This window comes from Lemur catta, chromosome 6 (assembly GCF_020740605.2).
Source record: "Lemur catta isolate mLemCat1 chromosome 6, mLemCat1.pri, whole genome shotgun sequence".
Classification (NCBI taxonomy): domain Eukaryota; kingdom Metazoa; phylum Chordata; class Mammalia; order Primates; family Lemuridae; genus Lemur; species Lemur catta.
Window position 1 is genome coordinate 83,326,388 of NC_059133.1, and position 18,189 is coordinate 83,344,576.

Consider the following 18,189-nt stretch of genomic DNA (forward strand, 5'->3'; position numbering starts at 1 on the left):
GATGAATGGATGCTGTTATAATATTTTAAGAAAAATTAGTTTCAGAATTCTCCTGCTTTTGTAACAAACTATACAAATTGAAACTTAGAATTTTTGTTTGAAGCAATAGAATTGGTAAGCTCCAAGAGATATTGGTGTTTGGTTTTGTGTTTCATCAATGATTTTGTAAGGTGGCCCATTTGGGTGGTATAGTAATAGTTTGATTCTGTTTTAACCCACTACATTAGGAAAAATGTAGGTTTTTTTATGGAATCAATTTGGCTCATAAGATGTAGCGGAGAGAGTGTAGCATTTGAAGTCAATCAGAATCAGACCAATGTCCACTTCTATCTCTGCCAACAGTGTGATTTGCAAAAACTAAAGTTTCTGAACCTCGATATCTTTTTTTTGATATTGGAGATAATAATAACTTCTCTCATAGCATATATAGAAACCAGAAATATTACCTTTTACTGGTTTGAACATTTGTATTCAAAACCAGTATGTTGCCTACACACGTGAATCAGTTACCAAAGAGTTAAAGGTGATACATTTGATGAGGTCCCACGCAAGACACAATCAGGGGACAAACAGACACATAAGAATAATGCTCCTTCTCAAAAGCTAATAATCAGTACTTCTTGAATCAAAATATTTATGAACATCAAATTAATATTGTTTATATGGTTTGATGCTCCAGTTAAGTCCAAGCCCTGACATTTCTTAAAATAAAATTTTCGTAATATTATAATTGTGGGAATTTTGTAGTATAAGTTGTTTCAGGTTCTCCATAGCTAGCTTCAGTTCTGCCCACTAGATTCAGGGTAGAGGAAGGGAGGGGAGGAAAAGTAATTGGGTAATCGTTATTTGTGTATCCTTTTTAGCTTCTTGGGCCTGCCTGGCAGATGGTTAAAGAGAACTCTCTGTAGGGCTTGAGGAGGAATTTTTGCTGAGTCTTTCTCTCTTGAAGTTTCCTGATGTGGATGGTTACCTGTGATTCCTTCCTAAGCCCCAGGGTATCAGGAATCACACCTCCAGCTTCTTTCCAGTTATGTGAGACTCTCATTCCTGGGAAATATTTGTGCAACTCATGTCTGAAAACTCTCAAAGTGCAAACCTATCTTATGACAATAGTATTCCTTGGATCTGCCTCCAAAACTTCCTTATTCTCTAGATTTTTCAGGTAGGAGTCATAACTTAATTCAAAGGAGAGCAAAACCCTCACCAAAGAAAACTCCTTTGTGAAATTCCTTTGATTATTTTATTTTATCAAAATAGGTAAGGTGGTTCACCTATTGGTGAACCAGTTGGTCCTAGAACCAGGTCTCATAGCTATCTTTTGGGAAATTATATCTGGGCTGGCAACCTATGTTGTAATTTCATATCTATTGCAAGTTGTACTTCAGTATAACAATATATTTTAACACCCATTTGTACATCTTCTGATCTGAACTAACAAACTATGCTTTGAGAAACTGCAGCTAACACCCAGTAAGCAAATAGCCACTTCAATGTTACATTATTCTACATGATCCAAGCAAAACTGAATTCAAGGGATGTAATTAATTTTTAGTATCGCCCTTGAGTAATACTTATTTCTCAATATCAGTGCATCTGCAACTGAAGTTTGATTTTAAATTAAATGATTTCATACACCATATTAAAGATATATTACATGCAAAAAATCACATCATTCTGTCCGTTTGCAAGAAGAGATCTACTACGGAAGCTTAGCAAAGGTCAAGTAGAGAAAGCATGCTCGATGTTTATAAGAGACTATCAGCTGCACAAGTGGACACTTAATGGTGAGTGAATCAGGTAAGAGAAATGAGAAAATTTTGTGTGCAATGTAATGATATAAATTAAATTGCAAAATAAAAATAAAAGGGCTTAATCAGGAACATTTATAAGTACAATGAGTCATTAAACTGCCAAGTGTCTGAAACAGCCAAGGCAGCAAAGACATCTTTTGCCCTTTTATAGGATTCTCCAGGGATAGATCTTATTGAAGAGATTTTTAGGAAGAAAAAAAAATCAATAGACTTTTAAAATTCTGAAGTAATTATTTGGCTGGATTAATATGGTTGTCTTTTTAAGAATTTAAGGCAAAAGATAAGGTGACTTAATTAAACGATCCCAAGTTTTCAAATTAATAAATATTAACACACACCAAAACCATCTTTACTGTCATCACAGGGCCATCTCTCTTCTTTTTTCCTGTGGCTTTTCCATATTGATCCAATTATAATTTAAGGAACCTAGAAGATAAGACCAAATTTGAGGTTAAGCTGCACTAAATTTCTTACATATATATTTTTTCTGATAATTAGGTCCATAAATGAGGTTAAGAAGAAGCTGGGTAATAGGAAATTTTTGAGTAGACGAAGTCCTATTAGGTAAGGTCTACTTATTTTAACAAAATCTAATCAACCCTCTTGTAGCCCCTTGTGTAAAAGGCCCTAAAGTATAAGCATACTATTTGTGTAGGTTCCTATAAAAATTAACATGCAAAATCACACAATCAACATATTCAGTGGTAGTACAACTGAGTTTTGATTAGTCAGCGGGCAGCTCTCTATGAACTCTCGCAAATGAAAGTATTTTATAGTTGAACACTAACATTTACAAGGGGTCATCCAAATCATCTTTCACATTTAAGAGGTTTGGAATTTCATAGAATAGGAAAATCCTGAGACCTATTTAAGAAGTATAAAACTAGTTCTCTCAGAACAACTATTCTTAAAACCAAGTCTCCCTTTCAAAAAGCAAAAATATACTCCATTAATTACAGTGAACACCTTATTAATAAAGTTATGTATGTTTCATGGTCAATATTAAAAATAGTGCTAGATGATTATAACAAAAATGTTTCCAATTGTTGCAGAACACAGCTAGCCCGTCTTCATGCTGACTTTACAAAAGTAAGGGAGAGAATAGAGTTTCTTGTTTTCTTCGTGGCTTAATTAAGATAAAAGGGAGGTTGGAGGGTCAAATCATGCTCTGTGTTTGTGAGCTACAACCTCTATATGCTTTCCCTGTGGAAAGATGAGATAGCTAGAAGCCTCTAGCGGCATGTCGATGAGATCACTAGCTGTATTCTTCAGTCTGTTTTGCTTCCCATATATTTTAAAATCTTCACCGGGTAAGTGTAAAATGTATGATAACACTTTCCTGTGACCATGCATAATCTACAATCTTCATCCAAGAAACCGAGCCCTCTTTCATAGCTGTCTCACTTTCTGGAACTACTGTTTTTTTTTCTCTCTGTTTCAAAGCAGAAATTTTAATATTTTTAGAGGCAGTTATAACTTGTTTAGAAACCTCTTCAAATCCCATGCTTTCAGTCATCACTTCTTCATTACCTTAACTGAGCTGTAATTTCCGCCATCTGATTTTCAGTTCCACCCCAAACAATAAACAGATGTTGTTCTCAGAATAAGCTTCTGTTGTCAGTCAACAATTGCTTCAAAAATTCTACATCACAATCACAGAATCTCATTGGATTAAACAGTGAGAATTTGTGCTTGAAGTCTGCAGTCTTGGCTCCGATAGGTAGTCGTGTTACAAGCTGCATGTCTGCCTGGCCCTGGCTCCTTGGGTCTAGTTGAACTCAGTTCTGTTACTAATGTGTCCGTTCTGTGGCCTAATCTAAAGCATACAACCACCTTGTCATTATAGCATGAGAAGTACAAGAGGGCAAAGTTCAATGTGCAAACCCATTTAAAATATTCTCTTTGACCCAAGCAAACATCAATCAGGAGTAAATATTTCCTGAATAGTCCAAATGATCACAGCTCTCTTGTTCTAATTACTCTTGGCATATAAATATATTACCAGAAAATCAGGGATTAAAAATCAATTTTATTTTGCTCATGATTTTACAGGTCAGGAATTTGGGAAAGGCTTGTCTACACCATTTATGTTTGGAGTATCTCAGTGGTTATAGTCAGATGGTAGCTGAGGCTGCAGTCATTTAAAAAGTCTACTAGGATGGATATATATCCAAGACAACTCACTCGCTTGGCTGGCCATGGATGGTGGCTATTGGCTAAAAACTGGGTGGGGCTGTTAACTAAAGAGCTTATGTTTGGTTCCTCCAGCTGAGGCTGACTTCCATCAGTGATACTCTTCTTTAGGCTGAGGACAATTTCCCTGGGAGAAAACCCTGCCAAATGACCCCTTGACAACCTTGCACAAAGTCCAAATGAGGCCTATAGGAACCGATTCCTCTGACATGCTGATGAGAACAAGGCAGCTGGAGTCCATTGTAACTAACTTTAATCACTTTGTTGAGCCCGGCACCACCTGTCCTCTTTAATGTTCAGACATGGGTTAAATACAAGTACTTAGTGTTTTCCCCAAATCTCAAGCTTTGGGTCTTTTTGCTTAAGGATTTTGCTCTACAATTGCTAGGTTTTCTGGCAACTTTGAACTCCAACCTGATGTTGCCTCAGGCTAGTAAGACCACTTATTTCTGTTTTGGTCCCTGTGCTACTATAATGAAGAAAACTGGAAAGTGACCTCAGGGTCAAAGTTAGATGAAGCTGGAGTCTACCTTGTGGGTTTCCTGTGTTTCAAGCATCACAGGCCCTCAGTTTCCTGACTCAGTTTCCCCTGATTGCTTTCCAGAGCCATCAAATAGTTTCTTCCCCTCTCTGCTTTTATAATTGCTATTAAGTTGAGGATTAGTTAAATTCAAACTACTCCATCACACACAAAAGTGAAAGCCAAATACTTACATTCTGTGCTCTGCACTTTGGTATTACCTAGGTAGCAACTCAAGACTCTAGTTGTTTGGCAACTACAATCAGGGCTTCAGCTGGCACCAACACTTGCTTATCTCTTGCATTTTGTCCTTTTCCCCTTTCAAAATTATTGCTTTCATTCAGTTAACAGTGTTATATTTTTAGTATATTATATTCAGCATTGTAGTCGTATCAGTGGAGAAAGTTATTTGGGTAATTCTCCGTCTGCCAAATAACTGGAAACTGAAGTGTCAAATCCATTTTCCACATTCAATCCAGAGTTGTTATTCTAAAAATTAAATCTAGCATATTACTCTCATGCTTAAAATTTAACAGTACCCCTGCATCTCCTTCTAAACTCTAAGCTCCTCAAATGGCGTACACCGATGCTTCCAGCCTCCTCCACCCTGTTTGAATAACTCCTTTTCTTCTTTCTCAACAGCACAAAATAAATTGCTTGTAGCTCAGAAATACCGAACTGCTTCATAGCCCAATGCCTACCGTTTGCTGCCTTATTTTCTAGGAGAACTTTGCAATTTTCACTGTCTCCTTCAGATGAATAAAGCTACTCAGTTCAATTACCAATTCTGGGAAGACTCTCTTGACAACTCTCTAACACACACATGCGTATATCTTTATCATTGTATTTACTACAATGATAGATCCTGTGCCACGAAGTCTCTTGTCTCTTTTGTAGCTTAGGTTCTTTCTCCAACTTCATTTTATACAACTTAAAATTTTAGGATGTTTCTTTTACTTATAGTCTGCTATGTATGAAAGTAGTTTGTGCTTATAGTGAAGCATCATTCAGTGCTTGTTGGATTTACTTACAGTTGCATTACACATAAACCAAAATATTATTTGGCTTCAATAATCAGAACTGGAGGAATATTGTGTGACAATAATTCAAACATTGGTTTTATCTTCTTTAACTTTCTTGCTTATGCTGACAAAATAAACCACTTATAGTGTTGTCTATTAAATGCTGAAATCATTATTTTGTTGAATAGAAAATTAAGAAATATAGCATATCACAATTACCATAATTCTCTCTATTATTGATACTGGATTAATCTAGAGGGCAATTAAACATTCGACTATCTGATTAAAAACATTTTTTAAAATATTCACCAAGCATACATATAACTTAAAAAGAAATGTTTCCTATATAATGTTGTAGTTCCGTTGTCCTAAAGGAGACTTCAGAAGAGGTGAAATTATCTACATAGATTAATAGTTTATTTGCTTTATGATTTACACTGAACATATCTTTACTTTAGTTAGCCCATATTTTGTGTTTCCATTAATTATCACTAGATATACAATGGGAAATTTATGACATTCTGGCAGACTTAAACTACTTTGGTAATCTGACTTTGTATTTAAAACGGAAAGGGTTATTTTTAGGACATGGTTTAATCTTCATATCTATTTATATGAATTCTTTTCTAAATTGTTATTCTCATATATTCCTGTATAATTTTTGCTTCTTATATATCTTTCATAAACGATTCTTAAAATAAAGCAAATGTTTTAGAATGTGCATTGATTGAATTCTTTCAATCGTGAGCAAATTTTGCACATTTATTCAGTGTTTCTGAACTTTCCTCCAGTAGCTTTAATTTCAGAGTGCATAAATGTCACACATATATCCTGTGCTCGTTCGTGGTGATTATACCCTATTGAACCATTTTCATCTGATACTTCTACCTGATTACTCCAATGGTAGTTTGCCTTTCTTATCTAATTTCTAATTGTGTTTCTTTCCCATCAATATTCTTGATCCATCTTTGTCATTATAGTTCCATTTTATTCCCCTAGAGTTTGATTGCTTCCAATACTCATTAGTATCTAATTTCTTCTATTGTTATACATAGTTCAGGCATTTTTACACTTCTTAATACTTGTGAAATTAATATTAATTTTATGATGAAAATTTAAAAATATGCAATTCTTTTAAATAGTTACCATCTTTTTGTAAATTATAAGCAACCATGTCATATGCTTGCATTGATAGGATGGAATAATTATGTAAGATATATGTTCACTTAAATTTGGGTGAAAGATGCTAGTTTTATATAGAAAGGTTTTAAAATTTCTATAAATCTGTATATTTTTCCTAACAATGTCAGGTTCTTAATTTTAAATAATTAGGAATATGTGCTTTTTCAATCGTCTCATTTCATTTTATCTATAAAATGTCTCTTTCCTAATAGTTCCCATCCAACCCATGTTTCTGCTTGATATTTCATTAGACAAAGATTATACAAAGTGATGGTTGTAGTAAATGTGAATAAATATGATTATTTTTCACCAAACCCTCAATTTCTAAAATAAAAGGTGAAGGAAATCATGTTAAATTTTTAGTAAAACCATTACTTGATTTTACTGCTACTTCATGTGTTTATTTTTAATTCCAAAGTATTTCATCAGATTAAGCTGACCAATTTTCACTCATGTGGAAAACTATGCAGGCATTTAATAAAAACATATTAAACTTGAAAGTTTTAAATATAAAAGTGAAAAGAAACGTGATCTAAAGCAAGATGACAGAATTTGATCTCTTGAGAATGGTGCAGGGATGTGAAATTAAAACCAAACAGCTAATTTTCAAAAATGTAGGTTCATGGACTCTATTTTATTTATTTTTAATTTTTAATTATTACATAATAGTTGTATATCTTTATAGGGTATATGTGATATTTTGATACAGGCATACATTGTGAATTAATCAAATCAGGATAATTGGAGTATCCATCACCTCAGGCATTTAACATTTCTTTGTTTTAGGAACATTCCAATTCTACTCTTTTAGTTATTTTAAAGTGTACCCTAACTTATTGTTGTTTATAGTTGTTGTTGTGCTATCAAATATTACTCATTCTATTTGTTTAACTGTATTTTTGCACCTATTAACCATCCCCACCTTATCTCTTTCTGCTACCTTTCCCAGCCTCTGTTAAACATCATTCTACTCTCCATCTCCATGAGATCAATTACTTTTAATGTTTAACTCCCACATATGAGTGAGAACATGCAAGATTTGTCTTTCTGTGCTTGGCTTATTTCAGTTAACAATGTTCTCCCGTTCTTTCCATGTTGTTGCAAATGGAAAGATTTTATTCTTTTTTGTGGCTATACTCCATAGTGTCTATTTGGGTCTTCTCTCTTTTTTTCTTAGTTAATCTGGCTAAATCTGTGTCTATTTTGCTTATTTTTTTTTTTAAATAAGCCAACTTTTTGTTTTGTCGATCTTTGTATTGATTTTTGGTTTCAATTTCATTTATTTCTGCTATGATCTTTATTATTTCTTCTAATTTTCAGATACATGATTAAGTTGTTTATTTGAAGTTTGTCTACTTTTTTGGTGTAGGTTTTTATTACTATAAACTTTCTTCTTATTATCACTTTTGTTGTATCCCATAGGTTTTGATATGCTGTATTTTTATTTTCATTTGTTTTGAGAAATTTTTAAATTTTCTTCTCAATCTCTTCATTGACCCACTGGTCATTCAGGAGAGTATTGTTTAATTTTTATGTGCTTGTGTATTTTCCAATGTTCTTTTTGTTACTGATTTCTAGTTTCATTCCATTGCGATTTTAGAGTAAACACTTGGTATGATTTCAAATTTTTTGAGTTTTTTGAGACTTGTTTTGTAGCCAAACATGTGGTCTGTCTCAAGAATGATCCATGAGCTGAGGAGAAGAATCTGAATTCTACACCTGTTGGTTGAAATGCTCTGTAAATATCTTTTAGGTCCATTTGGTCTATAGTACAGATTGAGTCCAATGTTTCATTGTTGATTTTCTGTCGGATGATCTGTCCAATGCTGAAAGTGGAGTGTTGAGGTCTCCAATGATTATTGTTTAGGGATCTATGTCTCTCTTTAGCTTTGATAATATTTACTTTATATATCTGGATGCTCTGGTGCTGGGTGCATGTATATTTAGATTTTGTTATATCCTTTGCTAAATTGACCCTTTTATCATTATGTAATGGCTTTCTTTATCTCTTTGTACAGTTTTTGTCTTGAAATGTATTTTATCTCATAGAAGTGTAGTTATTTATGCTCTTTTTTGTTTTCCATTTGGCTGGAGTATCTTTTTCTATCCCTTTATTTTCAGTTTATGTGTGTCTTTATAGGTGAAGGGAGTTTCTTGCAGACAGCATATAGTTGGCTCTTGTTTTTGTAATCCATTCAGTCACTCTAGTCTTCTGATTGGAGAATTTAGTATATTCACATTCAATCTTATTATTAATAGGTGAGGACTTACTATTGCCATGTTGTTATTTGATTTCTGGTTGTTTTATGGTCCTTTCTTTCTTTCTTACTTCCTTCCTGTCTTCCTTTGTTAAAAAGGATTTTCTCTGGTAGTGTGTTTTAATTTCTTGCTCTTTATTTTTTGTGGATATGTTGTAGGTTTTTTTTTGATTTGAGATTATCCTGAGGCTTGCAAAAACATTTTATAACCAGTTATTTTAAACATATGACAACTCTACTTACAAACAAACAAACAAGCAAAGAGAAATTTAACAGAGATTCTACCCTTACACTCCATTTCCCCCACTTTAAACTTTTTATTGTTTCCATCTATATCTTTTTATACTATCTATCTCTGAAAAAGTTGTTATTTTTGATAAGTTTGTCATTTAGTCTTCCTTCTCAAGATATAAGTGGTTTATACATCATAATTATAGCAATAGAATATTCTGTATTTGTGTCTTTCTTGTTACCAGTGAGTTGTAAACCTTCAGAGGATTACGTATTATTCATTATTGTCCTTTTCTTTCAGGTTAAAGAACTCCATTTAATATTTCTTGTAGGGCACATCTAGTGTTGATGAAATCCCTTAGCTTTTGTTTGTCTTGGAAAGTCTTTATTTCTCCTTCATGTTTGAAGGATATTTTTGCAGGATACAATATTCTAGGGTTAAGAATTTTTCCTTCAGCACTTTGAATGTCATACCACTCTCTACTGGCTTGTAAGGTTTCCACTGATTATTGGAAGTCCTGTATATCTTATTTTCTTCTCTTGCTTCCCTAAGGACTTTTTCTTAATCCATGACTTTTGGGAAGTTGATTATTAAATATCTTGAGGTAGCCTTGTTTGGGTTAAATCTGCTTGGTGTTCTTGAGGTAGCCTTGTTTGGGTTAAATCTGCTTGGTGTTCTATGACCTTTTTGTACCTGAATATTGATATCTTTCTCTAGGTTTGGAAAGTTCTCTGTTATTATTTCTTTGAATAAACTTTCTATCCCAGTCTATCTCTCTACCTCCTCTTTAAGGCCAATAACTCTTAAATTTGCTCTTTTGAGACTATTTTCTAGATCTTATAGGCATGTTTGATTTTTATTTATTCTTTTTTCTGTTCTGTGTATTTTCAAATAGCCTGTTTTCAAGCTCACTAATTCTTTCTTCTGCTTGGTTAATTCTGCTGTCGAGAGACTCTGATGCATTTTTCAGTTTGTCAATTGAATTTTTTTTTTTTTTTTTGAGACAGAGTCTCGCTTTGTTGCCAGGGTAGAATGAGTGCCCTGGCGCCTAGCTCACAGCAACCTCGAACTCCTGGGCTCAAGCGATCCTCCTGCCTCAGCTTCCTGAGTAGCTGGGACTACAGGTGTGAACCACAACGCCTGGCTAATTTTTTGTTTCTGTTTTTAGTTGACTGGCTAATTTTTTTTCTATTTTTAGTAGAGACGGGTTCTTGCTCTTTCTCAGGCTGGTCTCGAACTCCTGAGCTCAAGTGATCCACCCGCCTCAGCCTCCCAGTCAATTGAATTCTTAAGCTCTAGAATTTCTGCTTGATCTTTGATTGCTGGATGTTTCTATTCAGCCATGTTGCTCCTCCCCACAGGTTCATGGACTTTAAATGATGTGTCATATGTTAATAACAATAAAATAATCATGCAAACCAAACCAAAACTACAGCTCAGTTAAACTTCTTTGATTACAAATTCTGATTAGTATGTTGGAATTGAAAATAAAAAGAAAACACTAAAATAAAGGCATAAAATTTGATATGAACATTTAAAACATTTGTATTCATAAACAATATTATGGTTTAGAGATATGTGATAAGAAACCAAAATGAATCAGGGATATGAGACAGACAATGAAAAATATGTAGTCATTGCAAGCACATTTTCAGTAGGATTTGATGTTAGGCCTCTGACTAAATGAACTGAAACTCTTTCCAGACACACGTTGTAAAACAAGTTAATTTATAAGTAATTTAATTCACATATGTGAAAAACCTCAGCAGTGCTGTATGTGGCATTAGGTGTCTTAGTCATATCACAAAAGCAATTAGATAATACTGGAAACCAGCTGTGCATCAAGTAGATTGCTTTACCTAAGTGATAAAAACCTTGTAGAGTGTGAACAATCCTGGGTATAAAATGTAACATTTTAATGAACAACATAAGAGACCAATACAATGAACAAGAGAAATGGCACATTTGCCTGGGACATGTACTAGTGGAGGAAGGGAAAAAGAAAGTGAGAAATATTTGCACTGGATTGCAATAAACTGTTCATCTATACTGACTTTTAATCAAAAAGATTTCTACATCATTTAATTAACTTATCAAATATGCAATCTCAATTTATAGTTTACCTATTCTGGGAAAATTCTGAAAGAGGGCCTCCCTGATGTTATAGGATTTTATTCTTTGCTAGGTCAGGTCTAGAGGAAAGTAGGTGAGAAAACTACAAGGAAAGAATTTAAAGATGAGGCCAAAATAAAGAATAAGAGAGAATCGTGTTATTCTGATGGACACTCCTGACTAAGAAAAGGCAAGTTCAGACAGCTCATATTGGAGCTGTCTTAAACTGTCATATTGGAATCACTGAATAAATGTTGGATGAATGAGTGAATGGATTGATAATCTTACCTGAGTGTAAATATGTCTACAGCCAATAAAGAGAAAAAGAATAATCAATAATAAATGCCACAAAGCTCTCTCAATATTATTAAGAAGAACATAATTTATTTTCCTTACTTTCTTTTTTAATTTTTTTATTTCAGAATATTATGGGGATACAAATGCTTTGGTTACATAAATTGCCTTTGCACCACCCAAGTCAGAGCTGCAAGCTTGCTCATACCCAAGACAGTGCACACCACACCTGCAAGGTGTGAGTTTCCCCATCCCCTGCTCCCCACCCCCACCTGCCTGACACCTGGTGAATACTTCCATATGTGCACATAAATGTTCATCAATTAGTACCAATTTGGTGGTGAGTATGGGTGGTGCTTTTTCCATAAGAGAGCAGTAACATCAGAGATGAGGAAAAAGTAACTACCTCTTGTATTATCCTGGATGGAGCTGGAGCCCACTTTTCCGAGTAAAGTATGGAAAAATAAGCACCACCAGACTTTGCCTGGTTCTGATATTCATTCATTTCACTTACAACAGTTTAGTTAAACATCAGCCTCCCAACATCACAATTCAAATTTCACTCACCATTTTATATTATCTGTGAGTAACTGCATAAAGTACAAACTTTGCTGCTAGCTCTATAGTTTACACATCACTAGGTTACAAAACAGATAGATGCACATCGCAGTCTCTGACCAGTCAAGTCACTTCTTGGAACATTTGTCAGTGATGGGTCACTGCTCCTCTATTACTCAGGTCACTCTCAGACAGCAAAGTGTGCAGTTGTGTTGCCTTCTTGTTTTCCAATGATAAATCTATGCGACATTTTACAAAAATGGGTAATTGAAAAAAGGGCATTGGGCAACAAAGATAAAAGTGCAACAAATAAATGAAAAATGACAAGGCTGGAAGTGAAACAAAAATAGAATGCAAATGAAGTTACAGAAAATATAGCCGGCTGTGAGAATGTTGAAAATATCGGCAGAGGTACTTAGTAAGGGCAAATTTACTGACATAAATGAGGCAAGGATGAAGGTGTCCCAGAGGAACTGATGCTGATTAAAAAATTCACATTAGAGGAACTCTCAGAGATATTTCATAATAAAAGCTACAGAATAAAATGTCTGGAAGCTGATTCAAACTAAAATAGGAGTATTTGCATTAGCTAAGGCATAGAAAGAATGCTTGCTTATATTGTAACTTATATGAAAAATAGAAGCAAACCCTATTCAAACTACACTTGAAAAGTTTTTTTTAATAAAGAAATTAAATACTGTAATGTTTCTAAAGTTTTAAATTATAATGTACTAAATATTTGATTTACAATATTTTAAAATAATTACTCATTTATAAGGCTATAAATTTATAACTATTAGTAATCAAGTTTTTAATGTTTTGACAAAAGCTATTAAATGGCATGGGAAAAAATCACAATATTCTTATTGATTATTGTTTTGTATTTTTCCAGCTGGCACCATCAATCTGAATCCATGCAAACTGAGCACTATCAGACAATGACTACAAAATGGGATAAGCTTCAAGGGTCCTTCTATTATTTCTGGGAGTTTCAGAAGGAGTGCCTCCATGTGCCCACAGATCAGTCCTCTGGTTACAGTCACTTTGCAGTGTCTTCCAGGAGCCATCTTTCCCTCGTTATTCCTCTTGTCTCTCTAATGTTGCAAAGACACCGAAGAGTCTCACCTCTTTTACAGTTGATGGCTTCTGTAAGAGAATGCCAATATTAGTGACAAGGTTGCCACCTCTTGATGCTTATAAACTTCAGATATTTATATTGTCAGAGAGGTGAGGGATGTTCACCATGATAATTCTGTGGGCTTTCTTCATAGCAATAGGCTATAAATTGTCCCCTGGACACAAAGCAACTCTGCCTGTTGCTAGGGTCTCTGAAATTATCTCAAGAACTATTTCCATCAGATCCTGGTCATCAATGAGTAGACAAATAAGTAAAGGAGACAGAGTCTCTTCTCTTCATTTTTTTCCCTTTTATAAACTTTGCTATAATAAACATCTACTCACCTTTCCAAGACATAAAACTAAACTTTCACATGTCAGTGAATATTAGCAGTTATTGAACAGAGGCATTGACTACCTGAGTAGCATCCAGGCCCTGACTAAACTGTGAGATCTATCTCGATACTCCCTGGTCCTCAGTTCCCAGCATCAAGAGTGAGAATTGGTACTGAGTTGAGCTAATGATGGAGAGATCACAAATACAAACAGTTTATTATAGAAAAGAAAGGAATCATACAGTGACAGTAAAGAAGGAAGCCACCTAAAGTGTAAATATGTTCCAGAGAGAGGAATGGGTCAGTCTCCATGAGTGGAGAAAGACGTTGAGGATGTTGTCTTGGTCTGGGGGCAGGCTTACAAGGAGATGTGGGATATTACAAAATGTTTATCAGGTGTTCTGCATTTTCCTCCAGTCCCTTCCCCTGATTGGTCCCTGACTTCTCCACCCCTAGGAGCTACCCTCCTGGTCTACACCTACCACCTGCAGATTTGACCCCTACCTACCATAAATCAGTCAACATATTCTGTAACAGTATAATAAGAGTATAATAAAATTTCAATCAAATCAAAGCATTTTTAAAAAGATATGAGAAATTGGGTTGTTTCCACATCTTTGCAACTGTGAATTGTGCTGCTATAAACATTCTAGTGCAGATGTCTTTTTTATAGAATGTCTTTTGTTCTTTTGGGTAGACGCCCAGTAATGGGATTGCTGGATCAAATGATAGTTCTACTTGTAGCTCTTTGAGGTATCACCATATTACTTTCCACAGAGGTTGTACTAGTTTGCAGTCCCACCAGCAATGTATGAGTGTTTCTATATCTAGCACCTCTTATATTATCCTGGATAGAGCTGGAGCCCATTCTACTAAGTGAAGTATCACAAGAATGGAAAAACAAGCACCACATGTACTCACCATCAAATTGGTATATTAACTGATCAACACTTAAGTGCACATATAGTAATAACATTCATTGGGTGTTGGGCATACGGGAGGGGGAAGGAGGGAATGAGTATACACACACGTAATGTGTACAGTGTGTACAGTCTGGGGGATGGACTCGCTTGAAGCTCTGACTTGGGTGGGGTGAGGGCAATATATGTACCCTAAACATTTGTACCCCTGTAATATGCTGAAATAAAAAAAGGTATAATAAATTATTTCAAGTAAATATGAAAAAAGTCAACCAGAAAATGTTTCATAAGATGTCAAATAATTAGAGATTATTATCAAGAAGTTATAATACTGCTTAAATGAAGAGTATGATCTTGATACAAAAATAAGTGAAAGAGGAAAAAGATAGAATGTAAAATGTGTCACTGGAATATTGTGTCATTGTAGTTCCTCTGAGGATAAACCATTAATCCTTCCATGACACAAGGGGGTAGTAGAAACAACATGCTAGAGTGGCTGGTACTGCCAGGACATTGTGAGTGATTAGGGGCTCATAATTTGGTTTTGCTCTTGCAGTTGGGTTCTTAATAGTTGTTGGCAGATCAGCTTGGTGAGACATAGTCCATATTTTGAGACCATGAGCAGCCTTTCTTGCTGCTGCTATGGACTCTGTAAGCTCCACATAGGATGGTGCCTGATGGGGTCCCACGGGATGGGTCATCTTACCTAATTATTAGCAGTCTCCTCCACATGGGTGCTTTCTGGTCAGCATGTGATAAGACACAGGCATCATCAAACACTGTGCTCATTCCCAGAGATATATTCATATTTTTCTCCCTGAGATCATTTTCCCACATATCTTTTAATCTTATAAAAATTATAATTTTATTTTAATATATATTTCTTTGAAAAGCACATCAATCCAGGACTGAATCATTATTTTTGAAGTTTCAGTAAAGTTTTATAAATTCAAAGCAGTAACCAAGGCCTAACATGATTAACTGGCACAATGGAAGGATAAACAATGAGATCATTCAATAAAGGAGACATTAAATATAGCTGGATGTGCCAGGGTAAATTTGAGGGACAGAGTAAATTTTGAACTGGACTTGATGAGTATTAAAATTGTAACAGAGTACGGCACACCCCAAAGCATAGGGACACCAAACCTGCTTGAGCACCCCACAGGCAATTTGGGACCAGCATGCTTTTCTCCCTGGCATGGTCAGGGATTGATCTTTAGGGACCTATGGGTAGGTCCGCAGGCCAGATGCTGTGCCCCCAAGACTCAACTGTGTTGCTCAGGGGCACAGAGGAGAGATTTGTGAACTAAACTTGGGAGACAAGGGAGCATGTGTGGGTAGAACTGAGAGGAGAATGCAGTGTGGGTCCCCACTATGCATACTCACAGAGCATCCTTTCTCCCATAGGAAGGCTGCACTCACAGTCCAGGCCAGGATCCTGGGGGGAAAGTTCCCCTGCCCACAGTGCAATCATGGGGGAGCTTAGCTAGTTTGAGTTCCTTCCTGTCAGCAGTCATTGGAGGAAGACCGTGAAGCAGGGAAGGGGGGAGAAGAGCAAGACCCACTCTTGACAGCCAGATTGTGAATCTCAGATGACCTTGTCTTCACAAGCAGACTTTCTGGGGCCACTTTAGTCCCTCCCTGGCAGCTTCCTCCAGAACCTGGGAGGGGACTTTTGACCCCTGCCATAAAAGCTTCATTGCCAGCCTTTGTGGAGCCTTAGGGCAGGCTCACTCAACCAAGCCCCCCTTAATCTCACTCCTCCACTTGCTGCTGTGGCAGAGAATAGAGACACACCTGGAAGTTCCAGGATCCCACCACCACCTGGGGCATTTGAGTGCTTCTCCTGAGGGACTAGAGCCAGTCACTAGTCCCCAAAACAACACTATAGCTTTTGCCTTCTGGCAAGTGCCACCTACTGACAGGGAGGTCAATCTGTACAGCCCTTTACAACATCTATTGACTCAATCATACAGGTGTGGTTGATTCTTACCCCCAAGCACCATCTACTGTCTCAGAGATTAAACTGCGCATGCCAATACAATTCACACTGTTGAGAAGACTACAGGGCTGGGGAAAGAGAAAGGATTTCAAAGACCTTCATTCTCCCTTATCAAAGAGAGACAGGGAATCTTCCCACTCACATAGCTCACCACTGCTATAGCCTACAAACAACTAGCAACTGAGAAAACTACCACACTAAGGATATCTATAACCAAGGCATCCATCCAGAACCTAGATCACCATCAAAGCACCCATAAGGAAAGCAAAATCTGCTTACCCAACATATGCTACAAACACACTGATACAAATGATTGGGGGGGGGGGGGCACAGAAACAAAAGAAAATCCAAAAATAAGAAGCATCAGATGCTCTAGATGAAAAGGAATCAGCAAAATAACTCTGGAAGTATGAAAAGTCAGAGCAAAAGGAAACCCCCAAAAGGACACACCAGCTCTCTAGCAATGAATACCAACAAAAATGAAAATATTAAAATGACAGTTGGAGAATTCCAAATATGGATGGTAAGGAAGCAAAGCAAATTCAAAGCCAGTAAAAGAAAAGAAATAACTAAGGTCAGAGAAGAACTAAATAATATAGAAAACAAGAAAATAACACAGAAAATCAATGATACAACAAGTTAGTTCTTTGAAAAGATAATCAAAATTTATAGAACTCTTGCTAAATTAACCAGGAACAGAAAAGAAAGGACCCAAACAAGCTCAATCAGAAAGGAAAAAGGAGACATTACAATTGATACCACAGAAATACAATATATCCGCTGGGAATACTTTGAGAATCTCTATGCACATAAACTCGAAAACATACAAGAAATGGACAATTCCTAGAAACACACAACCTCCAAAGACTCAATCAGGAAGAAATAGAACTCCTGAATCGACCAATAATGAGCAATGAGATTGAAGCAGTAATAAAAAATCTTCTAACAACAACAAAAAAGCCCTGGACCAGGTGAATTCACAGCCTAATTTTATCAAACTTGAGAAGAAGAGTGGCACTCATACTGCAGAAATTATTCCATAACATTGAGAAGGAGGGAAAGTCTGTCCATTATCAATCTTCTCTGTGTAATGGTATTTTTCAAATGTAGACTGATGCCAAATTTCCCCATTTAGATATACATAGGTCACTGTAGAGAAAAGATTCTGATGCTAGGCCCTTGGATAAGTTAATTAAGAAAGGATAAGAAAGGTCCATGTTACTCTATCCGTCATTGTTACCATCATTTCCTTTTTAAAGTGGTGTATAATGGTGAAACCCTTCTTAAATATGAATTGTTCCTTGCTAGAAATCAGGAATAAGTAAACTTTTTTTGTAAATGGCCAGATAGTAAATAAGCTTTATGGACCACACAGGTCTGTGACATAGATTCTTCTTTGCTTTTTTCTTACATCCCTTTTGAAAAGGTAAAAACCATTCTTTGCTCATGGGCCATAGTTCTGTGATCGCTATTCTAAATGAAGAGAAAGCATTTAGGTAGCTGTTAGGAACCACCTCGATTCCACTTAAAATATTTACAGGTATAACAACAGGCACTGACTCTGTCATTTTATGTAGTTCTAACAATTTTGTTAAAGGCTTAATAATTGTATTTTCTTTAACAAATTATCT